At 44.5% G+C, this 26,640-nt stretch overlaps 1 protein-coding gene and 1 non-coding gene across 3 annotated transcripts in view; both read right to left on the bottom strand.

The window, feature by feature from the left end:
* The window catches only part of LOC124787808 (integrin alpha-PS1), a 563,745-nt gene that overhangs the window by 220,725 nt on the left and 316,380 nt on the right, over nucleotides 1-26,640 (bottom strand). The gene's annotated exons all lie outside the window — the stretch shown is intronic.
* On the bottom strand, nucleotides 24,946-25,029 carry Trnap-ugg. The gene has a single exon. It is a non-coding gene; the product is annotated as a tRNA-Pro (tRNA).

Genomic DNA, 26,640 nt, shown 5'->3' with positions numbered 1-26,640 from the left:
GCGTGACCGCTACGGTCGTAGGTTCGAATCCTGCCTCGGGCATGGATGTGTGTGATGTCCTTAGGTTAGTTAGGTTTAATTAGTTCTAAGTTCTAGGCGACTGATGACCTCAGAAGTTAAGTCGCATAGTGCTCAGAGCCATTTGAACCATTTATTATTATTATTATTGAATATTTCCTATGTATGCTGGTCTGCAGCCTCAACACCCTATCAAAGACATACTAATCTACTAATGACCACTGCGCGGGTAGCCGTGCGGTCTTAGGTGCCTTGCCACGATTTGCGCGGCTACCCCGTCTGAGGTTCGAGTCCCCCTCGGGCATGGGTGTGTGTGTGTGTGTGTGTGTGTGTGTGTGTGTGTGTGTGTGTGTGTGTTGTCCTTTGCCTAAGTTAGTTTAAGTTCGATTAAGTAGTGTGTAAGCCTAGGGACCGATGACCTTAGCAGTTTGGTCCCATAGCAATTTACCACAAATTTCCAAATTTTTACTAATGACCTACCAGTTTTTTTGACGATGCTGATAGCTTCATTATTACAGAGCACTTACGAAGAAACATAATTCTCATCATATAAATAAAACAAGTATAAAATAGAAGTAAAATGAATGTGAGGTCTTATTTTTTAGTAACTACTTACGAACGTTGTGATCCGATATGCAAACTTACCTGAAACAAGCAAAAGAATCACATGAGAGGTACATTTAAATTCTGACAACAACACAGTTTATCTGTCTCAAAATTTTGATTAACAAACCAACAGACACGTTGTTCAATACATACTTTTTTCTTCAACGAACAAAGAAATAACGTTCAGGACACTCAACTAGTTTATTGTTGTATATTAATTATTTAAAATCAAAACTGAAATGGTTGTGTTTTTGTGATATTGAGTGATATATTTTCCGTATCCTGATGCACATACAAATGACAATAAATTACGACAGGGATGATGATAATAATGCATGTTTAGTGAATGTAATAAGACAACAACAACAACAATATTAAATACATGGAAATAAATTATGGAAGAATAGAAACGGCCACAGAATTTAAATATCTAAGTGAAAATCAGGAGGACGTCGTTATCAGGAGAAAGAAACCTGGCGTTCTACAGATCGGAGCATGGAATGTCAGATCCCTTAATCGGGCAAGTAGGTTAGAAAATTTAAAAATGGAAATGGATAGGTTAAAGTTAGATGTAGTAGGAATTAGTGAAGTACGCTGGCAGGAGGAATAAGACTTTTGGTCAGGCGAATACAGGGTTATAAATACAAAATCAAATAGGGGTAATGCAGGAGTCAGTTTAATAATGAATAAAAAAATACGAGTGCGGGTAAGCTACTACAAACAGCATAGTGAACGCATTATTGTGGCCAAGACAGACACGAAGCCCACACCTACTACTATAGTACAAGTTTATATGCCAACTAGCTCTGCAGATGACGAAGAATTTGAAGAAATGTATGATGAAATAAAAGAAATTATTCAGACAGTGAAGGGTGACGAAAATTTTAATAGTCATAGGTGACTGGAATTCGGTAGTAGGAAAAGGGAGAGAAGGAAACATAGTAGGTGCATATGGATTGGGGCTAAGAAATGAAAGCGGAAGCCGTCTGGTACAATTTTGCACAGAGCATAACGTAATCATAGCTAACACTTGGTTCAAGAATCATAAAAGAAGGCTGTATACATGGAAGAAGCCTGGAGATACTGACAGGATTCAGATAGATTATGAAATGGTAAGACAGAGATTTAGGAACCAGGTTTTAAATTGAAAGACATTTCCAGGGGCAGATGTGGACTCTGACCACAATCTATTGGTTATAACCTGTAGATTAAAACTGAAGAAACTGCAAAAAGGTGGGAATTTAAGGAGATGGGACCTGGATAAACTGACTAAACCAGAGGTTGTACAGAGTTTCAGGGAGAGCATAAGGGAACAATTGACAGGAATGTGGGAAAGAAATACAGTAGAAGAAGAATGGGTAGCTTTGAGGGATGAAGTAGTGAAGGCAGCAAAGGATCAAGTAGGTAAAAAGACGAGGGATAGTAGAAATCCTTGGGTAACAGAAGAAACGTTGAATTTAATTGATGAAAGGAGAAAATATAAAAATGCAGTAAATGAAGCAGGCAAAAAGGAATACAAACGTCTCAAAAATTACATCGACAGGAAGTGCAAAATGGCTGAGCAGGGTTGGCTAGAGGACAAATGTAAGGATGTAGAAGCATGTATCATGAGGGGTAAGATAGATACTGCCTACAGGAAAATTAGAGAGACCTTTGGAAATAAGAGAACCACTTGCATGAACATCAAGAGCTCAGATGGAAACCCAGTTCTAAGCAAAGAAGGGAAAGCAGAAAGGTGGAAGGAGTATATAGAGAGTCTATACAAGGGTGATGTACTTGAGGACAATATTATGGAAATGGAGGAGGATGTAGATGAGGATGAAATGGGAGATATGATACTGCGTGAAGAGTTTGACAGAGCACTGAAAGACGTAAGTCGAAACAAGGCCCCGGGAGTAGACAACATTCCATTAGAACTACTGACGGCCTTGGGAGAGCCAGTCCTGACAAAACTCTACCATCTGGTGAGCAAGATGTATGAAACAGGCGAAATACCCTCAGACTTCAAGAAAAATATAATAATTCCGACCCAAAGAAAGCAGGTGCTCACAAATGTGAAAATTACCGAACAATCAGTTTAATAAGTCACGGATGCAAAATACTAACGCGAATTCTTTACAGACGAATGGAAAAACTGGTAGAAGCCGACCTCGGGGAAGATCAGTTTGGATTCCGTAGAAATGTTGGAACACGTGAGGCAATACTGACCCTACGACTTATCTTAGAAGCTAGATTAAGGAAAGGCAAATCTACGTTTCTAGCATCTGTAGACTTAGAGAAAGCTTTTGACAATGTTGACTGGAATACTCTCTTTCAAATTCTGACGGTGGTAGGGGTAAAATACAGCGAAAGGCTATATACAATTTGTACAGAAACCAGATGGCAGTTATAAGAGTTGAGGGACATGAAAGGGAAGCAGTGGTTGGGAAGGGAGTGAGACAGGGTTGGAGCCTCTCCCCGATGTTATTCAATCTGTATATTGAGCAAGCAGTGAAGGAAACAAAAGAAAAATTCGGAGTAGGTATTAAAATCCAAGGAGAAGAAATAAAAACTTTGAGGTTCGGCGATGACATTGTAATTCTATCAGAGACAGCAAAGGACTTAGAAGAGCAGTTGAACGGAATGGATAGTATCCTGAAAGGTAAATACAAGATGAACATCAACAAAAGCAAAATGAGGTTAATGGAATGTAGCCAAATTAAGTCGGGTGATGTTGAGGGAATTAGATTAGGAAATGAGACACTTAAAGTAGTAAAGGAGTTTTGCTATTTGGGGAGCAAAATAACTGATGATGGTCGAAGTAGAGAGGATATAAAGTGGAGACTGGCAATGGAAATGACACCGTTTCTGAAGAAGAGAAATTTGTTACCATCGAGTATAGATTTAAGTGTCAGGAAGTCATTTCTGAAAGTATTTGTATGGAGTGTAGCTATGTATGGAAGTGAAACATGGACGATAACTAGTTTGGACAAGAAGAGAATAGAAGCTTTCGAAATGTGGTGCTACAGAAGAATGCTGAAGATTAGATGGGTAGATCATATAGCTAATGAGGAGGTATTGAATAGGATTGGGGAGGAGAGAAGTTTGTGGCACAACTTGACTAGAAGGAGGGATCGGTTGGTAGGACATGTTCTGAGGCATCAAAGGATCACCAATTTAGTTTTGGAGGGCAGCGTGGAGGGTAAAAATCGTAGAGATGAATACACTAACCAGATTCAGAAGGATGTAGGCTGCAGTAAGTACTGGGAGATGATGAAGCTTGCACAGGATAGAGTAGCATGGAGAGCTGCATCAAACCAGTCTCAGGACTGAAGACCACAAGAACAACAACAACAAGTGAAAAAATAAATCCAAATCTTTTGAACAAAGAACCTAACTTAGCAAGGGCAAGAAAAGTTGGAAGTGGCTTTTCGCCACTCTCAGCTACATAACTTCAGTAGGATGCACCTTCTGCCAAGGAACATTAATACGACGACCTTCTGCCCCGCCCCATCGATACTTAACATGCTCTGCAACGAACAGAACACTGATATACAGCACCCTCTGTCACCCAACACTTGTACTATGTTATCTCTGCCACACAAAACCAGTACGAATCATCTACTGCAGCGCAACTTCAATGGGATGCACCTTCTGTTACGCCAACGGTGTTACGGAGCATCATCTGCTACTCAACAGCGGTATGAGGCATCCTTCAAGACGTGACATTGGTACCAAACACCCAGAGTCACGTGACGTTGGAATGGGGCACTACGCGAGCTGCCGCAATTCCAATGTGTTCTGCCAGTCACCGCTAAATGAGAAAGGCGTCGGGTCGCAGCGGCGAGACACTAATTCATCACAGTTCAGCCGATTTGCACGATTCAATTTATATACAGGGTGATTCTTATTAACGTTAAAAAACCGGAAGCGACGTAGATGAAACAGAAACAAATTATTTACTGTAAGGCACATGGAGCCGCAAATGTCGGGAAGTGTCCCAAAAGCGGATGACAAATGTTGAACATGTGACGTCACCACATGGCGTACCTCGCCGCTCGTGCAGTGGTTGGGCTTGTGGATTCTTACCCTCGCCAGTAGGAGGCAGTGCCTAACATCCCTACCCTAGTCTGCTCTGCTTCCGAACACATTTGGTAAATCTTAAATTGCTGTAAGCGTAGAAGTTGTCCTCGCTGTACCCAAGTAAAAGCTGTTCTTATTGTGTGTTTCTTTTCTTTTATTTATAGACAAATTTAAGTAAAAGATACGTAGGTCATTTACTGGTAGAGATGCTCAAACTGCTCCAAGCGCTATGGGACTTAACATCTGAGGTCATCAGTCCGCTAGACACAGAACTACTTAAACCTAACTAACGTAAGGACATCACGCACATCCCTGCCCGAGGCAGGATTCGAACATACGACCGTAGCAGCAGCGCGGTTTCGGACTGAAGCACCTAGAACCGCTCGGCCACAGCGGCCGCCGGTAGAGATGCAATTTAGATGTTTATACTTGTTTACTTTTGACGCAGTACGGTAAGTTTTGTTGAACTGTACTTTGTAATTAATCATCAGAGACCGCTAGACCGGTAAATAAAATAATGAATATTACCTCATGGTAGGCAATGGTAGGCATTGTTGGCCGGGAGGCTCCATTCGGGGGAGTTCGGCCGCCGTATCGCAAATCCTTTTTAGTTGACGCCACTTCGGCGACTTGCGAGTCAATGATGGTGAAAATGATGGTGATGGACACACAACACCGAGTCCTCTGCCGGGAATCGGTAGCGGTAACGCTACCGTTACGCTACGGAAGCGGACATTACCTCAATACTAACACATAACTGTACAGCACAACACAGAAAGATACTGCTTGCCAGACGTAAGACTCGAACCCTGAGCCCCACGCGCTGAAGTCGCGCACCTGTTTCCGGATCCACACCGACGTGAATACTTGATTTGGATTGGGACGATCAGGCGCGACAGGCCGACAGGCTCCACACTGCTGCAAGTGGAGTGAGGTACGTCAACTGGTGACGTCACAAGTTCAACACCTGTCACCCGCTTTTGGGACATTTCCCGACATTTGCGGCCCCATACGTCTTATTTCACATTATCTGTCTCGACGTCATCTACTTTGCTTCGAGGTTTGTCTTAAAGATCAATAAAAGTCACTCTATGTGCAGAACAGAAGACAGAAGTAGATATCAAATTATGCAAAGCACAAATGAAATTAAACAACAGAAATTTCTTCGTCAACAAACAGCGGTCGGAGCACGGAGTGGTTCTTTACCCAGAAAGTCAATAAATACACTGTGAGGCGCATTAACAGCTGGCGATATCACGGTTCGATTATATATTTTGAAATAAATGAGTGAAAACAATATAAGTAAAATGCGTTGGGGCAACCTCCAAGACACGCCTAAACTGGAATAACCACCTAAAACTCGCTGTAGGATTAGTAGATGACAGCCTGAGATTCACTGAAAGATTCTTACGGAATCATTCGAGTCTCGGTCCGGGACACTGTTTTAATCTGCCAGGAAGTTTCATGTCTACATCTACATCTACATCTACATGATTACTCTGCTATTCACAATAAAGTGCCTGGCAGAGGGTTCAATGAACCACCTTCAAGCTGCCTCTCTACCGTTCCGCTCTCGAACGGCACGCGGGAAAAACGAGCACTTAAATTTCTCTGTGCGAGCCCTGATTTCTCTTACTTTATCGTGATGATCATTTCTCCCTAGGTAGGTGGGTGCCAACAGAATGTTTTCGCATTCGGAGGAGAAAACTGGTGATAGACATTAGATCCCATCGCAACGAAAAACGCCTTTGTTTTAATGATTGCCACTCCAAATCACTTATCATGTCTGTGAGACTATCTCCCCTATTTCGCGATAATACAAAACGAGCTGCTCTTCTTTGTACTTTTTCGATGTCAACCGTGAGTCCCACCTGATCCGGATCCCACACCGGACAGCAACACTTCAGAATAGGGCGGACAAGCGTGGTGAAAGCAATCTCTTTAATAGACCTGTTGCACCTTCTCAGTGTTCTGCCAATGAATCGCAGTCTTTGGTTTGCTCTACCCACAATATTATCTACGTGACCGTTCCAATTTAGTTTATTTCTAATTGTAATCCCTAAGTATTTAGTTGAATTTACAGCCTTCAGATTCGTGTGACTTATCGCGTAATCGAAATTTTTTCTTTTAGTACCCATGTGAATAACTTCATACTCTTCTTTGTTCACGATCAATTGCCACTTTTCGCACCATACTGATATCTAAATCATTTTGCAAGTCGTTTAGATCATCTGATGACCTTACAAGGCGGTAAATGACAGCATCATCTGCAAACAATCTAAGACGGCTACTCAGATCGTCTCCTATGTCGTTAATATACACTCCTGGAAATGGAAAAAAGAACACATTGACACCGATGTGTCAGACCCACCATACTTGCTCCGGACACTGCGAGAGGGCTGTACAAGCAATGACCACACGCACGGCACAGCGGACACACCAGAAACCGCGGTGTTGGCCGTCGAATGGCGCTAGCTGCGCAGCATTTGTGCACCGCCGCCGTCAGTGTCAGCCAGTTTGCCGTGGCATACGGAGCTCCATCGCAGTCTTTAACACTGGTAGCATGCCGCGACAGCGTGGACGTGAACCGTATGTGCAGTTGACGGACTTTGAGCGAGGGCGTATAGTGGGCATGCGGGAGGCCGGGTGGACGTACCGCCGAATTGCTCAACACGTGGGGCGTGAGGTCTCCACAGTACATCGATGTTGTCGCCAGTGGTCGGCGGAAGGTGCACGTGCCCGTCGACCTGGGACCGGACCGCAGCGACGCACGGATGCACGCCAAGACCGTAGGATCCTACGCAGTGCCGTAGGGGACTGCACCGCCACTTCCCAGCAAATTAGGGACACTGTTGCTCCTGGGGTATCGGCGAGGACCATTCGCAACCGTCTCCATGAAGCTGGGGTACGGTCCCGCACATCGTTAGGCCGTCTTCCGCTCACGCCCCAACATCGTGCAGCCCGCCTCCAGTGGTGTCGCGACAGGCGTGAATGGAGGGACGAATGGAGATGTGTCGTCTTCAGCGATGAGAGTCGCTTCTGCCTTGGTGCCAATCATGGTCGTATGCGTGTTTGGTGCCGTGCAGGTGAGCGCCACAATCAGGACTGCATACGACCGAGGCACACAGGGCCAACACCCGGCATCATGGTGTGGGGAGCGATCTCCTACACTGGCCGTACACCACTGGTGATCGTCGAGGGGACACTGAATAGTGCACGGTACATCCAAACCGTCATCGAACCCATCGTTCTACCATTCCTAGACCGGCAAGGGAACTTGCTGTTCCAACAGGACAATGCACGTCCGCATGTATCCCGTGCCACCCAACGTGCTCTAGAACGTGTAAGTCAACTACCCTGGCCAGCAAGATCTCCGGATCTGTCCCCCATTGAGCATGTTTGGGACTGGATGAAGCGTCGTCTCACGCGGTCTGCACGTCCAGCACGAACGCTGGTCCAACTGAGGCGCCAGGTGGAAATGGCATGGCAAGCCGTTCAACAGGACTACATCCAGCACCTCTACGATCGTCTCCATGGGAGAATAGCAGCCTGCATTGCTGCGAAAGGTGGATATACACTGTACTAGTGCCGACATTGTGCATGCTCTGTTACCTGTGTCTATGTGCCTGTGGTTCTGTCCGTGTGATCATGTGATGTATCTGACCCCAGGAATGTGTCAATAAAGTTTCCCCTGCCTGGGACAATGAATTCACGGTGTTCTTATTTCAATTTCCAGGAGTGTAGATCAGGAACAATAGAGGACCTATAACACTTTCTTGGGGAACGCCGGATATTACTTCTGTTTTAGTCGATGACTTTCCGTCTATTACTACGAACTGTGACCTTTCTGACAGGAAAACACGAATCCAGTCGCACAGCTGAGGCGATACTCCGTAGGCACGTAGTTTGTCAGCGCACACTCCGCTGCAGAGTGAAAATTTCACTCTCGAAACATTCCCCTAGGCTGTGGCTATGCCATGTCTCCGCAATATCCTTCTTCCAGGAGTGCTAGTTCTGCAAGGTTCACAGAAGAGCTTCTGTGAAGTTTCGAAGGTAGGAGGCGAGGTACTGGCAGTCGGTAGACCATTTGTCCGCAAAAGGCAAAGGTTCCGAGTTCGAGTCTCGGTCCGGCACACAATTTTAATCTGCCAGGTAGTTTCATTATGACCACCTGCTAAATAGCTTCTTTGTTCGTCTTTGCCGGCCGAAGTAGCCGTGCGCTTCTAGGCGCTACAGTCTGGAGCCGAGCGACCGCTACGGTCGCAGGTTCGAATCCTGCCTCGGGTATGGATGTGTGTGATGTCCTTAGGTTAGTTAGGTTTAATTAGTTCTAAGTTCTAGGCGACTGATGACCTCAGAAGTTAAGTCGCATAGTGCTCAGAGCCATTTTTTGTTCGTCTTTGGAACGAAATACATCACTGATTCTGCGTAACACGGATCGGACACTGTTGGTAGGTTTGTGGAGATATGTGGCATTAGACGTCTACGTACAGGTCATGCAATTCGCGTAAATAACGGGTACGCGGTGATCGCGCCCAACAGCGACCCAGATGAGTTCCATACGAATTACATCAGGAGAATTTGGTCACCGAGACATCTACGTGACTTCACTACAATGCTCCACAAACCACTGTAGCACGGTTCTGCCTCCCAGACACGGACAATTATACTGTTGAAAGACAAAGCATGAGGTGATGCAGGTGGTTTGCAGTTATCAGCGTGCCTTCCATTACTACCACAGGTCCCACGCAAGCACAGGAAAACGTCTCCGATGGCATAATACTGCTCCAACAGCCCGTGTCCGTGGTGCGCTGCACATTTCAACCGTCCGTGGTGCGCTGCACATTTCAAACCGCCGTTCACGTCGATGACGGTGTTTGTGGAGACGACTGTCGACCTAATGAAGCAAAAATGTGATTCATCCGAAGAGCTGACATGTTTCCATTGATCGACGGTGGAATCCCATGGTCCCGTGCCCACTGCAATCGTACTTGATTATGCCGTTGGGTCAGCACGTAAACACGTAAGGGTAGTTTGCTGCGGAGCTCCATTTTCAACAATGTACGACGAACTAAGTGCACCGAAACACGTGTGCGAGCACCAGCATTTGCTCCTTCGGCAGAGATGACGCAGACCGCCGTCCCTCCTACTTTACAGAGCATACAAGCCCCCGAACCCCAAGTTCTGTGAAGAGTCGTGGACGTCCAAACATTTATACCGCCTAGTGGTAGTTTCACTTTCCTTATACCTCTTTTCGTAGATGCTCACGGCAGTGGCATGTGAACATTCGAACAGCTTCGCTGTTTTCTAGATACTCGTCCGCAGGCTCTGCGTAATAATAAACTGCCCTTTGTCAAAGTCGCTTATCTCAATGGATTTCCCCATTTGCAGCCCGTATCTTCCCTAGGGTGATCCCCATCTGTGTCTGCTCCGCTTACATACTTTCGTAACCTCGTCACGTGACTGCGACGCTACCAAGCGGCATCCAACGTCGCTGTGGGCAATGGTCTTAATACAGTGTGTTTATAAATGAATTCGGGGTTGTAACGCTTAGTTATAAATGGTATGTCAAATGAAAGAGCAACTCGAACAGTTTTACCAAGAACCTTACAAATGTTCACTGGCATAGCGAAGTACGCGATTGATTGAATTTCACTGTACCCAAGAGCTGGATAGGCCGCAAGGGGCCCAATGACAAGGCTTGCTTTGCATGGCCTCCACATTCACCCGACCTAACGCCATGCGATTTTTTCTTTTGGGGCTTCATGAAGGATCGTGTGTACGTGCCTCCGCTACCAACAGACTTCCCCGAATTAAGAAACGGATTGAAGCAGCTGTTGCTACAATCACCGAAGACACACTTATCAACGTTTGGGAAGAACTCTGCTGTAGACTTGATGTGTGCCGTGTGACAAATGGTGCTCACATTCAACATTTATAAGGTTCTTGGTAAAACTGTTCGAGTTGCTCTTTCAGTTGACATATCATTTATAACTGTGAGTTTAAAATTATAAATATTATAAAGCGTTAAAACCCTGATATACATTTATAAACACCCCGTATTTTGACTTATCAGTATAAGTTCGAAGCGTTTTTCCATAAAATTAAAAAACACAACAGATACACTTAAAAGAGACTTTAGTGGTCAGTAATATATTCTCCTTCACATGTAGCGGTCTGATAACGCTGGGGTAACTTCTCGATTCCGCGCCTGCAGAAGTCACGTGGTTTCGAGGCGAAGCCATATTCGGAGCGCATTTTTGTTCGGAAAAGAAGTTCCTTGAACGTTGTTCGATGGAGATCGAAAAAGGTGAATATCTGTGGGTGCAAGATCAGGTAAGATGGGTGCGGAATGACTTTACAACCCAACTCCTGTAGTGTTTCTCGTCAGTGTAGCAGAATGCGGGCAGGCGTTATCGTGGAGTAGCATTACTTCACGCAGCCTTTCTGGTCTTTGTTTTTGGATTCCGGCTATAAGACGTCTCCGGACAATAAATGACATCAGCGATGGTTACACCTCAGGAAAGCAATTCGTAGTACACTACACGGTCGTTGTTCCACAAGACGCATATTTTGTGGATGCGCGCAGATCTTTGTATAGGGAGTTGCTGCTTCGTTTGGGCTTAACCATTCCTTTCTTTTCTTTGTTAGACACCATTCCTCGTCACCAGTAACGATACAGAATAAGAATGGTTGGAGTTGGTCACGAGCCAATTGATGAGTAAGCAGAGATGCACGCTGCTTTTGGCTTAGAGTATGCAGTACCCATACAACCAATTTTTGAACCTTTCCAATCGCATGCAAATGTCGCACGATGGTGGAACGATCACAGTTCATCACATCTGACATTTCTCCAGTACGCTGACGTGGATAATTGTGGATTAATGCGTTTAAACGATCTTAATCAAACTCCGACGGTTGTCCTGAATGTGGAGAGTCACTTATACCAAAACCTTCTTCCTTGAAACGAGAAAACCGTTTTCTTGCCGTGCTCTATCCACTGGCACTATCACCATGCATGGCGCAAATATGTCTGACTGCCTCGGCTGCTGTCACCTCTCTGTTGAACTCAGATAGAAGAATATCTCGGAAATGTTTCGATTTCTCCATCTGGCACTCCATTTTCTAGCGTCCACAGCTCCACACGTTATTGACAAAATTAAAATATGTACATTCAAATAGAAACAGTGACCTACAAATAAAAAAAGATAATCGATAAATAAACCAATAGCGACCGGAATACCAACATGCAAAACGAAAACATTACGAAGTTACGCACCAACCTAATAGATAGACAAATATACTAGGACTATTTGTGTAATTAATTTATCACCGCTACGCTGGATCACCAGTAAAAGATATAAAGAAGATCTAGCTAACATCAGTGTGTTTCGTCACGGGTTCGTTTGGTGACCGGGAGAGCGTAAAGGAGCTGTTCATCGGATTCCTGTGGCTGACGCTTCGAGAGAGGCGCTGTACGTCACGGAGTAGTTTGCTGTTGAAATTCCGTGAGCGTACGTTCCAAGAATTGTCAGGCAACATATTATTTCCTCCGACGTACGTGTCGCGAAATGACTACGACGAGAAAGAAAATTCAAGAGTTTATAAAGATGCTTACAGACATTTCTTCTAATCCGGCAGCATTCCCGAATGGGACAGAAAGAGGAGGATGATATAGTTATGAGAAGTACACTCCGCCACTCACGCTGAGATGATTTTCATGTTATAAACCTAGATGAGTGATTGTATATGACGATTAGTTTGTAGTGCCTCCTTCTGTACGCTCAGTTACACTTAACGACTGCGCGAGAAGTTGGGCAAACATATTAAAAATGGATCGAAATAAATTCGCTGAACGCGAAAAGCGACCCAAACTTGAATATGGGGTAGGGATGTAGCCAATGTGACACATGGAAGTTAGGGTCGGTACGGGAGACGTGCACGGATAGCGTAATGGTAAGGCGCCCGCTCATGATAAACGAGAAATCCGGGATCGAGCCTCGGTCCGGCACAAATTTTCACTGCCACCAACAACGAGAACTTCTGTACATAACGCAGCTGACGTCAAGTCACTCGCATTCAGCGAATTTATTTCGATCTAATTTCGAACGGCAGTCAATCATTATCAACGTAAATATTAAAAATTCATTTCTCTGTATATTAAATAAATAACGCAATAAATAATAATAATAAAACAATAATAATAACACTGTAAAAATTACAGCATAAACAAAGTGATCGATTCCGAAAAATCGCAGTAATATCTAAAATCGTATTCCACAGTCATTCTATTAGAGTACAATTGGTAACACAAAATGTTAATAGTAGTGATTATGTTTTTTTTTCGCCGTTGGTATGAATTTGCGAAGTTACTTATGTATCAAAAGTTAAGGGGCACGTAATTCTCAGGGGCTATTTGCGTTAGTAGTAGCCTACGCACTACCACGTTTGAGGCTGATCGCATTGTAGGATAAAATTTGTTTCGAAATTGGACGGAATAGGGTCCGTTATAATGTGTCATTTTTTATCTATTTTTTTTCAATGGCGAGACGGAATTATGAAATAGTGCAAGCTTCACTGTCATTATTATATCCAAGAAGGTTTCAGAACCTCACGGCTGTTTCCCTAAAAATTACTGAAAAAAAAACTGCAACCAGCCACACTTTCCGATGAATGCTTTATTTCACCCTGTTTTCGGGCCCACCCACCGTCAGACGCATTGAGGATCGTTGTACAAATTTTATATTATTAATATAACAGAATATTCATGATTTTCTTGTTTAAGGAAACTTTTACAGTATACGCAACGTCTTCACACTTGACTTAGTTGAGGAAAGGTTATTTTGTATGCATTGCAGCATTAGTGTATGCATCACTGTTATGGGGTACGCTGAATATCAACTTGGGTAAAACACAAGACGGCAGACATCTGATTGCACCTGCCAACACGTCAGCTAGTGATTTGGTTCTACCGAAGAACAAGAGGGTGCAGTAATGGCATACTTCTACAGCTATGTTGTGTATTACTGAAAATATTCACTTTCGTCAAGTTACATCGGGATGGACGCTAAACATCATATATAAAGGTTGCCCTTCACATTGTCACGATATTTAAAGGCTGAATGTATCACCACTTAGGCTAACAAGGGAAGTCGCGAAATCCAGCGCTCAGAGCCGCACGAAAGACAGTGGGATGGGCCATTAGCGCGGAAAACGGCGCCTCGTGTGAATGATCACCTATTCAAAGGCGAAGAGAGGTGGTCTGGTAACACGAAGAAAAAAAATATCGGCATTTATAACCAATAACAAACATTTCAGCGTCATGACTTATTGCTGTATTCCTCACCTGAGTCGCAGACACAACAAAAAGACTATAGAAAGGCGAACAAGGCCTGTGTCGAAAACTGACAAAACACACACACACACACACACACACACACACACACTTAAACGCGAACGCAACTCAACGCACACATGACCACAGTCTCTGGAGACTGAAGCCCGAAATTGTGGTCTGTGGTCATGTAACTTTTCATAACATTGTTACATCCCATCCTGGATTTTCCATCGTTTGATTTCGAATATCCACTTATACAGGCCTATTATAAATGATTCGTTTTCAAAGCTCTATACTATAATTTCCAAAATATTACATGTACAAATATCACTGATGCATGAACAGAACGGTAAACTCACCACTTTGCACTGTACAAATGTTTTCTGGATGCCCTCTGGTCACACGGCCACGTTCAAGCAGAAGTCAAGTTCTTTCCACACCTTATGTGGCAACATTCTGTCAACGATCGTCACAGTAGACCTGACACGTTGTCTGATCTGTTCTATTGTTGTTGGCAGTGGGGGTGCGCAATCACGCTCCTTAATGTAATCCAAAGGAAGAAGTAACAAGGCGTTAGGTAAGGCGACCTGGTGGACCAAGGGAACAGCGACACATCATCTTCACCCCCAACCCAAAACCAACCTTGCAGAACAAGTTCGTCGTCTAGGTAGCGACAAGCATGGATGCTTCAGTGACCGGGGTGCCCCATCTTTCTGGAAGACAGGATTCTCAGAATCAGCCGCCGGTTGTGGAAACAACCACAACTGCAATATATCAGAACAACAGAGTTCCAGCAAAAGAAAAACGGCCCATACAACTTCGCCTTTGACACTGCAGAGGAAACGTTAACCTTCGGCGAATTTCTTTCATGCGCTATAAATTCACGAGGAATTTTAGTGCCCCAAAACTCTCAAATTGTAGCGATTAACCTTTACGGAATGATTCCAGAATGAGATTTTCACTCTGCAGCAAAGTGTGCGCTGATATGAAACTTCCTCGCAGATTAAAACAGTGTGCCGGACCGAGACTCGAACTCGGGACCTTTGCCTTTCGCGGGCAAGTGCTCTACCAACTGAGCTACCCAAGCACGAATCACGCCCCGTCCCCACAGCTTTACTTCTGCCAGTACCTCGTCTCCTACCTACCAAACTTTGCAGAAGCTCTCCTGCGAACCTTTCCGTTTAAATGGAAGGTTACGTTGTCGCTGAATATCAGCTTGGAGGCGAAATGTTCATTCTCAAGTGTTTCCTGCATTGTGACGCAAAACTGAAGGCGCTGGTCATAGTAATTTATGAACGAGTTACAGACGGTACGATTTGAAACGTAACCGCCGTCGTAGCCGCCGTTGCCGTTTGCCCCGGTATTCCAAGTTCTTGGCTTATGTGCACCGTTTTTTTTTTTGTCTGATTACGAAACTTCCCCTCCTCAATCTTTTTCATGTTGCATTTGGTCGTCCGGTACCTTCCTCTTTATAGAGATAACCATTGTCTCTAAATTGTCGATAACAATGGGCAGTTCTCTGTTTACATGACGGTTCTTTCCCGTAATTCCTTCTGAATGCACGTTGCACTGTTGTGACGGATACACATGTCGCACATTCCAACACACAAAAACTATTTTGTTGCTTTGTCACCATTTCCTCAAGGCACTGTACTCGGTAATTCCAAATGGTGGGCGCGTTGCAAACTCTGAGTTTACGATTCTATTCACGTATCAGTCATATCCGTACATTTATTATTTAGGAAAATATAGAACCCTCAAAACGAATGAATCGTTACATGGTAGCCATGTACTGAAAGGCGAAAATAACGTGGAATTGTATACGAAGTCCTCGCTGCCGTCTCACAATCAGCTCATGCCTCAGAACAGTTACGGTGAAAAAAATCACACAGAGAAAAGTGTGGTTAGCTCCAGTATTTTTAAGTGCAATTTAGCTTCTCACACTGGAGAAAAAAAAATTCGCAACATCAAGCAGCGGTTGTGCGACATAAGTGAATGTTGGCAGGCGCGTTTCTACATCTGAAAGATGTCTATTCAAATTTCGTGCCAGTCGCGCCACTACGAGGATGAAAATCAGGTTTGCTTTAAATGCACGCTGAAACTGTCGTGCGCGTTAGTTACCTTTGAGGTTGGACGTGGTGATTTGATAGTAGTCAAGAATGCCTGGGGGAGACGTAAGGCAAGTGGGCTTCAAAAATTCGATTTTTAGATTTTGGCATATTTGAAATGCCTGTCTTTCCTGCGTGAAACAGTTTTTGTTTTATATAAATACGACAATTTTTTCGTGAGATATGATGGTTTTCCTGATGCTCTGTGCAATTTGGCATTTAAATACCACGTCTTTCTTTTTGCGCCATGCCGAAATAATGCACGGCATTCTTTTACTCCTTGTATATATAGCGTCCCCAGAGAGGTAATAAGAAAACACTTAGAAAACAGTATTTATAAAGAAGAGACATTTAAAACTTGAATGATACAGATTTTTTTAATAATGTACCGGTAAAATAATAATTTCTCTGTGTAAGTTTCGAGTGCAAAGAAATATAACAAAATGATCTAAAGAGACGACAAGATACGCTCTTTTGTTAATTTTTTAGTCGTCTTCACTACTTCTCTTGTCTCGGTTGTGGGTAGACGGACATCTTGCGAGTGCTGGCAAATGTAAGCATATTTGTATGAGTTAAGCAGATAATATATTGATTTAATATTATTGTGCACTTTTAATTTGTAAGAGGTGGTCCCGATTTCATGTCCGCCTTCCTTGAATTAACCTGCATTCAAGTAATTTACAGTTTAACAATCGCAGCGGCCGATGCAGCCAACGACGCCATTACGTGGCGATATTAACTTACGAAAAATTAGCGGAAGCGAAAAACTCGTCCGCTATTAACATAATATTAATTTTTCTCCACAGCCTCCCGACGTTGCAGAAAATACGTAGCTTTAAGATACTTATTTTCAGTATCATAGCCGAGAGCCAGAGCCAGGACTCCGATTACAATGCAATGGTTAACGGAGGTAAGAAAAATACTCTCGCGCGTGTGTGAGCCGCAATTGTAATTAATAACTAAAGATCTTTTGCTTTAAAGTGAACTGACTAGCCGAGGAAATTAATATGAAAAGTTTATTCCAATGTTCAACTTGTATGCTCATGTTTTAAGATTCAGCGAGTCTAACATTCATCAACGTAACAAATAATTTAAGATTAATATTGTTAAAAAGGAGAACTTCACAAAAGCATTTAACCGTAAATTCTCTGCCTCGTGATGACTGGGTGTTGTGTGATGTCCTTAGGTCAGCTAGGTTTAAGTAGTTCTAAGTTCTAGGGGACTGATGACCGTAGATGTTAAGTCCCATAGTGCTCAGAGCCATTTGAACCATTTAACCGTAAATCAAAATTGAATGAAATATCATTTTTATTAAGGCCCACCACGTAAGTCGGCAACAATCAAAAAATAATAATAACAATAATAATATATTAAAATACGACGGCCGACGGACGCGAGATATATTATTTCATGCTTCTACTGTTATATCGCTTCAATCTTTCCTACCTTGTATCCACTATCGATGCACGTTTTTCAGATCGTGTTTGTTATTGTTTTCGAGGGTTAATGATTGTATGTCATTTGGAACGGGTTACCGAAAACTGTATTTGTTCAGCTTACAACCCTCAAATTTGGTGTTTATCAAGCTATTTTATGCTTCAATGATGGTGTTATTAGAAAACTGGATGTTTTAGAATTATTGGGCATAAAATCTAGAGGAAATACTGCAAAATCCTTGGTGCAAATAGATAAAGAAAGAACACGCGAAGCAGGTACTGCTAATTTAAAATGCACAAATTAAGCCAGACTGAAAAGAAGGCCAAGAGAAGAAAAGAAGATCAGTATGATGAAGATGATGCTCAGTATGGTGCAAGAAAATATTAGTGGTAAGTAATTCTCATGAATAACTATACTAGAATTGCAATATTAAACTTTAAATGGATTTTTCTCAAAACTACATTTTTTTTTTTACTTCCAGGTACCCTTATTTGATAAACTAATGGGGTTAGAAACATGAAATTTGGTCAATTTGTACTATATATATGCAGTAAAAATGTCATTGTTTTATCACTTATAGTTCTTTTGAAAAGTGTACTTATTCAAAGGGTAAAATAGCTTGGGCAGAGTAGGGATAAAAATTGCCTTCTGTCTCCCCTTAAGGCGACAAAGACGGCATTATTAATACCTCACTGAACTTCGAACGAGGTCGTGGCGGATGTTATTTCTGCGATACTGCAAGAATGCAGCCACTGTACATGACTGCTGGCAGAGGTGGTCACGGGAATGCACGTTCGCAAGAAGACCGGGCTTCCTACAGCCACGAGGGACTACCGATACGGATGACCATAGTGTTCGGCGTATGGCTCTGGCGCTTGGTACTGCGTCTGCAGCAGCAATTTGAGAAATAATTGGCACCACAATGGCACAACGAACTGTTACAAATTGGTTACATCAAGAACAGCTCAGAGCCAGACGCCCTATAGCGTGCGTGCCACTAACCCCAAACCATCGCCATTTGCGACTTCAGTGGTCTTAACCGAGAGCTCATTGGAGGGCAGAGTGGAGGTCTGCTGTGTTTTCTGATAAAAGCTGGTTCTGCCACAGTACCAGCGATGACCGTGGTTTGGTTTATAGAAGGCCAGTTGAGGGCCTGCATCCAACCTTTCTGCGTGCTAAACACGACCTACACCTGGTGTTATGGTCTGGGGTGCGATTTCGTATGACAGTAGGAGCACTCTCGTGGTAATACCACGCACCCTGACTGCAAATGTGAACGTGAACCTGGTGATTTAATCTGTCGTTCAGCCATTCATGAACATCATTCCACGGGGTGTTTTCCAGCAAGATAACGCTCACCCACATAGCGCTGATGTAAGCCAACCAGCTCCACAAAGTATCGACAGGTTGCCTTAGCTTGCTCGATCACCAGATCTGTCTCCAGCGCAGCACATACAGGACATCATCGACGACGACACCACCGTCATCCACAAACAGCATTAACCGACCCTGTATTGACCGACCAAGTGCAAAAGGCATGGAACTCCATCCCACAAACTGGTATCCAGCAACTGTACAACACAATGCATGTACGTTAGCATGATTGCATTCAACATTCCGGTGGCGACACTAGTTATTAATGTAGCAACAGTTTACTTTTGCTATGGCTTATCTGGTGCTTACATTATCTTGTGATCTTGCAATGTTAATCACTTAAGCGTGTTACGCAGTCAAATATATTCCCGAAATTTCATCACTCTACATTAAGTACGAGGGTAAGTCAATTATTATCCGCAAAATAGTTATAAAATTTTATTGTAATCAAATAGGAACCTAACAAGAACATCATTTTTCGACATAGTCTCCTTGCGTTTCCACGCACTTGGTCCATCGTTGTACAAGCTTCCTGATGCCCTCATAAAAGAAGGTTCTCGGTTGAGCTGTGAGCCTGGAATGCACCGCTTCTTTCACTGCTTCGTCCGAGGCAAATCGACGGCCCCTTAATGCCTGTTTGAGTGGACCAAAGAAGTGATAGTCAGACGGGGGAAGATCGGGACTATACGTAGGATGATCCACTGCCTCAAATTTGAGTTTCTGGACCGTTTCAGCAGTGCGGACAGCAGTATGCGGACGGCCATTTTCGTGCAACAACACAACACATTTTGACAGCAATCCTCGGTGTTTGCTTGGAACTGAAAGCTTTACCCTGGCAGTAAGCATCTCACTGTAACGTACACTGTTGTTGTGCCCCTTTCCCCATAATGTTCCAGTATTGGACTTCGTGCGTCCCAAAAGCCAGTAAACATCAGTTTTCCTGCTGGGTCTTGAACTTTTTATTGCACGACGAATTTGGATGTTTCCATTCCATACTCTGCCGTTCGGTCGCGCGGTTCCAGACTGTAGCGCCTAGAATCGTGGCGCCTAGAATCGCTCGGTCACTTCGGCCAGCTCGTAATGATGGATCCATGTTTCGTCACCTGTAATCATCCTGTCTAAGAAGTTGTCCCCTTCGTTACCATAGCGATCCAACGTTTGTTTATGCAACTGTGTGAGTTGTTTTGGGACCAATCTTGCACAATCTTAATGAAACCCAAGTCTGTTGTGGATGATTTCGTAGGCAGAACCGTGACTAATTTGCAGGCGATGTGCCACTACGTCAGTAGTTAACCGTCTAAGAGAATCATTTCACGTGAACGCTCAATGGTTTCTTCATTTGTGGCGGTAAACGGTCATCCGGCTCCTTCATCGTGCGCAACACTTGTGCGACCATTTCGGAATTTTTCAATCCATTCGTAGACACTCCGTTGTGACAAAACACTGTTCCCGTATTGCACCGAAAGTCTTCGATGAATTTCGGCCCCAGATACGCCTTCCGACCACAAAAAAACGGATCACTGAATGTTGGGGTTTGGGTTGGTTGTGGGAAGAGACCAAACTGCGAGGTCATCGGTCTCGTCGGATCAGGGAAGGACGGGGAAGGAAGTCGGCCGTGCCCTTTCAGAGGAACCATCCCGGCATTTGCCTGGAGCGATTTAGGGAAATCACGCAAAACCTAAATCAGGATGGCTGGACGCGGGATTGAACCGTCGTCCTCCCGAACGCCAGTCCAGTGTGCTAACCATTACGCCACCTCGCTCGGTCACTAAACGTTAATAATTGATTTACCCTCGTATTTATTGGTTCAAAAATGGTTCAAATGGCTCTGAGCACTGTGAGACTTAACTTCTAAGGTCATCAGTCCCCTAGAACTTAGAACTACTTAAACCTAACTAACCTAAGGACATCACACACATCCATGCCCGAGGCAGGATTCGAACCTGCGACCGTATGGTCGCGCGGTTCCAGACTGTAGCGCCTTTAACCGCTTGGCCACCCCGGCCGGCCTATTTATTGGTACTGCGATTTTTTTCCGTCAGTGTAGTTGCGTGAATGCTGTGACTGGCTGGTTAGGAGCTCGGCCAACCGCGACAAAGTGGCAGTGGTGCTTACGACGTTGCCAACGGCAGGAGTCGGCGTCATGTCTAAACTTGTCACGCTGTCTCTCTCTCTCTCTCTCTCTCTCTCTCTCTCTCACTCTCTCTCTTTGTTTCTGCCTCCCTCGCTCCTACAACCGGAGGGGCAGCGAGGAGATAAGGGAGTGACGTCGCGAAAGAGCTCCGGCAGAACTGGAGCAAATGAAGGGAATTGGGTAGGCGACCTCAGAGGGGTCGCGTCCTCGCGCCGCGTCGGCGACAGTTCAGTTATTAGCCGCGCCAGGAAGCCGTCTGGGAATGCCGCTGGCAGGAATACAAAGCCCCCCGTGCACGGCCGGCCCCGCCCTCGGCTGGCGTGGGCAGCAGCAGACGACGCCTGCGCGAGCGTGGCTGCCCTGCCAGAGCTGTCCAAGTCTGTGCGCTCCTCTATGATGGTCAACTAAATCAGCCAGCAATTCTGGACTAGAATGAGATTTACACTCTGCAGCGGAGTGTGCTCTGATATGAAACTTCCTGGCAGATTAAAACTGTGTGTCGGACCGAGACTCGAACTCGAGACCTTTGCCTTTCGCGGGCAAGTGCTCTACCAACTGAGCTAACCAAGCACGACTCACGCCCCGTCCTCACAGCTTCACTTCTGCCAGTACCTCGTCTCCCACCTTCCAAACTTTACAGAAGCTCTCCTGCGAACCTTGCACAACTAGCACTCCTGAAAGAAACGATATTGCGGAGACCTGTCTTAGCCACAGCATAGGGGGTGTGGTAGAGCACTTGCCCGCGAAAGGCAAAGGTCCCGAGTTCGAGTCTCGGTCCTTCACACAGTTTTAATCTGCCAGGAAGTTTTAATTCTGGACTAATCCGCAACCCAACAACTACTTCCGAAGCTTCATGGAAGATTAAAACTGTGTGCCGAACCGAGAAAAGTCATCTATTTCTTCTACCTTCCAAACTCTGCAGAGCAAAAATTCATTCTGAGATGAATAATACAGGTTACGGCTAATAAGAGGACTGTACGAACTCCCCCTTGCCGAGGAGCTAAAAGTCCTGGGATAGCGATATGCATATATAGAGTGGTCCATTGATAGTGACCGGGCAAAATATCTCACGAAATAAGCATCAAACGAAAAAACTACAAAGAACGAAACTCGTCTACCTTGAAGGGGGAAACCAGATGGCGCTATGGTTGGCTCGCTAGATGGCGCCGCCATAAGTAAAACGGATATCAACGGCGTTTTTTTTAAAAAAGGAACCCGCATTTTTATTACATATTCGTGTAGTACGTAAAGAAACGGTTCAAATGGCTCTGAGCACTATGGTACTCAACTTCTGAGGTCATCGGTCCCCTAGAATTCAGAACTACTTAAACCTAACTAACCTAAGGACACCCTTGCCCGAGGCAGGATTCGAACCTGCGACCGTAGCGGTCGCGCGGTTCCAGACTGTAGCGCCTAGAAACGCTCGGCCACCCCGGCCGGCGTAAAGAAATATGAATGTTTTAGTTGGACCACTTTTTTCGCTTTGTGATAGATGGCGCTGTAATAGTCACAAACGTATAAGTACGTGGTATCACGTAACATTCCGCCAGTGCGGACGGTATTTGCATCGTGATACATTACCCGTGTTAAAATGGACCGTTTACCAATTGCGGAAAAAGCCGATATCGTGTTGACGTATGGCTATTGTGATCAAAATGCCCAACGGGCGTGTGCTATGTATGCTGCTCGGTATCCTGGACGACATCATCCAAGTGTCCTGACCGTTCGCCGTATAGTTACGTTATTTAAGGAAACAGGAAGTGTTCAGCCACATGTGAAACGTCAACCACGACCTGCAACAAATGATGATGCCCAAGTAGGTGTTTTAGCCGCTGTATCGGCTAATCCGCACATCAGTAGCAGACAAATTGCACGAGAATCAGGAATCTGAAAAAACGTCGGTGTTGAGAATACTACATCAACATCGATTCCACCCGTACCATATCTCTATGCACCAGGAATTGCATGGCGACGACTTTGAACGTCGTGTACAGTTCTGCCACTGGGCAAAAGAGAAATTACGGGATGATGACAGATGTTTTGCACGCGTTCTATTTAGCGACGAAGCGTTATTCACCAACAGCGGTAACGTAAACCGGCATAATATGCACTACTGGGCAACGGAAAATCCACGATGGCTGCAACAATTGGAACATCAGCGACCTTGGCGGGTTGGTGGTGGTGGTTAGTGTTTAACGTCCCGTCGACAACGAGGTCATTAGAGACGGAGCGCAAGCTCGGGTTAGGGAAGGATTGGGAAGGAAATCGGCCGTGCCCTTTCAAAGGAACCACCTCGGTATTCGCCTGAAACGATTTAGGGAAATCACGGAAAACCTAAATCAGGATGGCCGGAGACGGGATTGAACCGTCGTCCTCCCGAATGCGAGTCCAGTGTGCTAACCACTGCGCCACCTCGCTCGGTCCTTGGCGGGTTAATGTATGGTGCGGTATTATGGGAGGAAGGATAATTTGCCCCAATTTCATCGATGGCAATCTAAATGGTGGGGAAAAAAAATGGCTCAAGTGGCTCTGAGCCTTATGGGACTTAACTTCTGAGGTCATCAGTCCCCTAGAACTTAGAACTACTGAAACCTAACTAACCTAAGGATATCACACATATTCATGCCCGAGGCAGGATTCGAACCTGCGACCGTAAATGGTGCAATGTATGCTGATTTCCTACGCAATGTTCTACCGATGTTACGTCAAGATGTTTCACTGCATGACAGAATGGCGATGTACTTACAACATGATGGACGTCCGGCACATAGCTCGCATGCGGTTGTTGCGGTATTGAATAGCATATTTCATGACAGGTGGATTGGTCGTCGAGGTACCATACCATGGCCCGCACGTTCACCGGATCTGACGTCCCCGGATTTCTTTCTGTGGGGAATGTTGAATGTTATTTGCTATCGTGATCCACCGACAACGCCTGACAACATGCTTCAGCGCATTGTCAGTGCATGTGCGAACATTACGGAAGGCGAACTACTCGCTGTTGAGACGAATGTCGTTACACTATTGCCAAATACATTGAGGTTGGCGGACATCATTTTGAGCATTTATTGCATTAATGTGGTATTTACAGGTAATCACGCTGTAACAGCATGCGTTCTCAGAAATGATACGTTCACAAAGGTACATGTATCAAATTGGAAAAATCGAAATAAAATGTTCAAACGTACTACGTTCTGTATTTTAATTTAAAAAACCTACCTGTTACCAACTGTTCGTCTAAAATTGTGAGCCATATGTTTGTGACTATTACAGCGCCATCCATCACAAAGCGAAAAAAGTGGTCCAACTAACTTTAACTGCGAACATTTTTAGGTTAGGCTTTACCGTGACTGTTACTGACATTAAATGAAACAAAAAGTTCACTGTTACCAGTCACCGTTTTATTTATTTCCACGACGCGTTTCGATTCATATTTCTTTACGTACTACACGAAAATGTAATAAAAAATGGGGGTTCCTATTTTAAACAAACGCAGTTGATATCCGTTTGGCCTATGGCAGCGCCAGCTAGCAGGCCAACCATAGCGCCATCTGGTTTCCGTCTTCAAGCTAGGCGAGTTTCGTTCTTTGTAGTTTTTTCGTTTGGCGCTTATTTCGTGAGATAGTTGACACGGTCACGTACATGGACCACCCTGTATACGGTTGGCGGTAATATCGCATACACAACGTATATAAAAGGGCAGCTGTCATTTGTACTCTGGTAATTCACGTGAAAAGGTGTCCGGCTGATTATGGCCGCACGAAGGGAATTGACTCTGAGCACTACGGGACTGAACATCGGAGGTCATCAGTCCCCTAGAACTTAGAACTACGTAAACCCAACTAACCGAAGGACATCACACACATCGATGCCCGAGGCAGGATTCGAACCTGCGACCGTAGCGGTCGCGCGGTTCCAGACCGTAGTGCCTAGAACCGCTCGGCCACCCAGGCCGGCGTTATTTTCCTTGTTTCTATGATCAGTATCATCCTGATTTGCGCAGTACTGCAGAGGTTACAGATTATACTGATACAATAATATTGATAAATTGACTAAACTGATTTATTTAAATGTTTTTGTGTATCTTTTTTTTTATTTCTAGTCTCCTGAAGGAAAAAAAATTGTCTCCCTTCTTCAAATTGAAGGCTAGGAATATAGTAAATTACTGATTAAGTATTGATACTTACTAAAACTGTAGTTAGAATTATGTTAGAATGAACAAAAAAAAAATTCTACTTTCAGCGAGATTCGATCCAGAGACCTCGCGCTTATGAAAACTAAGCGAGTACTCACTTGGCTGTTGACTCCGTGAACACTACGGCCCCTGCAAAGCATACAACAGAAGGACTTCTGTAATTTTCAAACCCGATTTTCGCAAAAACGGTTGACAATTGCGTCTTCCTGCTTAGATATGTTATATTCGTGTCGTAGACCCATGTCAGTACGAATCAAATCGGTAAGGGGAAATTCGTACGGTCCTCTTGTAAAGCCGTTTCTCAGCAATATCCTTTCCTCCAAGTCTAGCGAGCTCCTCCCAAGGCTGTGAAAGACCAAGGGAAGTCTACCGGCCGCCGTGTCATCATCTGCCTTGCGGCGTTATGCCAATGCGGTATGGAGGGGTACGTGGTCAGCACACATTTCTTTTGAGCGTTTTCCACACTATCCCGACCGTGAAGCTGCAACTAGTCGGTAAACGAGCTCCTCAGTTTGACTTTACGAAACTGAGAGCACCCGTACCATCCCCCCCCCCCCCCCCCCAAAAGGCGAAAACTGTTAAAATAATTTACGGGAATGCAGTCGGGTGGCGTCGTCGACAACCGCCGATATTTCGACAAGAGCCCACCCTTTCATGTCTAAGACAAAACTGGAACAAGTAAGCGCTGTGCAATGGAATTTAAAATCACTGTTTGCAGAGAAACTTCAGAAAGGTAAAACAACCAAAAACACACACACACACACACACACACACACACACACACACACACACACACACACGCTGTAAAAAATAGCGCCATCACAAACCAAAGACGATAAACGTCAGAAGTTATTGATACTGAAACTGATAATCATCGGCTGAGGTTGTATTAACTCCGTCCCTCCATTTTTTTGACGAGAGAGAGAGAGAAAGAGAGAGAGAGAGAACAGGATTTCATGCAGGATTTAAACAAAAATCACCATCTCTACTTATAAGGTTACTTGCTAATTTAATTTCGACAGCTTCGTTAATAACATTACCCCAATAGCTGGAAGTGCATGCCAGAAGCCCCATGTTGTTACATTCCATAGGATGGCCGGTGCCATGACAACGTTCTGCAGCGGCGGACTTGCTATGCTGTTGTAAGCCGGTGTGATGCTTATGCTCTGTACACCGGTCCTCCACGGTGCAGAAAGTCTGAACAATTTATGAGATGCCACAGCTGCACGGAATACGGTAGACACCCGCATTACGTACAGCAAGATAAACCTTTGCGAAGAATAGAAGCACCCAGATCTTAGATGGTGGTCGAAAAACACATTTCACATCATATTTCCGCAAAATACGACCAATCTTTTTCGAAATGCAC

The sequence above is a fragment of the Schistocerca piceifrons genome, chromosome 3 (assembly GCF_021461385.2).
Source record: "Schistocerca piceifrons isolate TAMUIC-IGC-003096 chromosome 3, iqSchPice1.1, whole genome shotgun sequence".
Classification (NCBI taxonomy): Eukaryota; Metazoa; Arthropoda; class Insecta; order Orthoptera; family Acrididae; genus Schistocerca; species Schistocerca piceifrons.
This window is presented reverse-complemented; position numbering and strand designations above follow the sequence as displayed.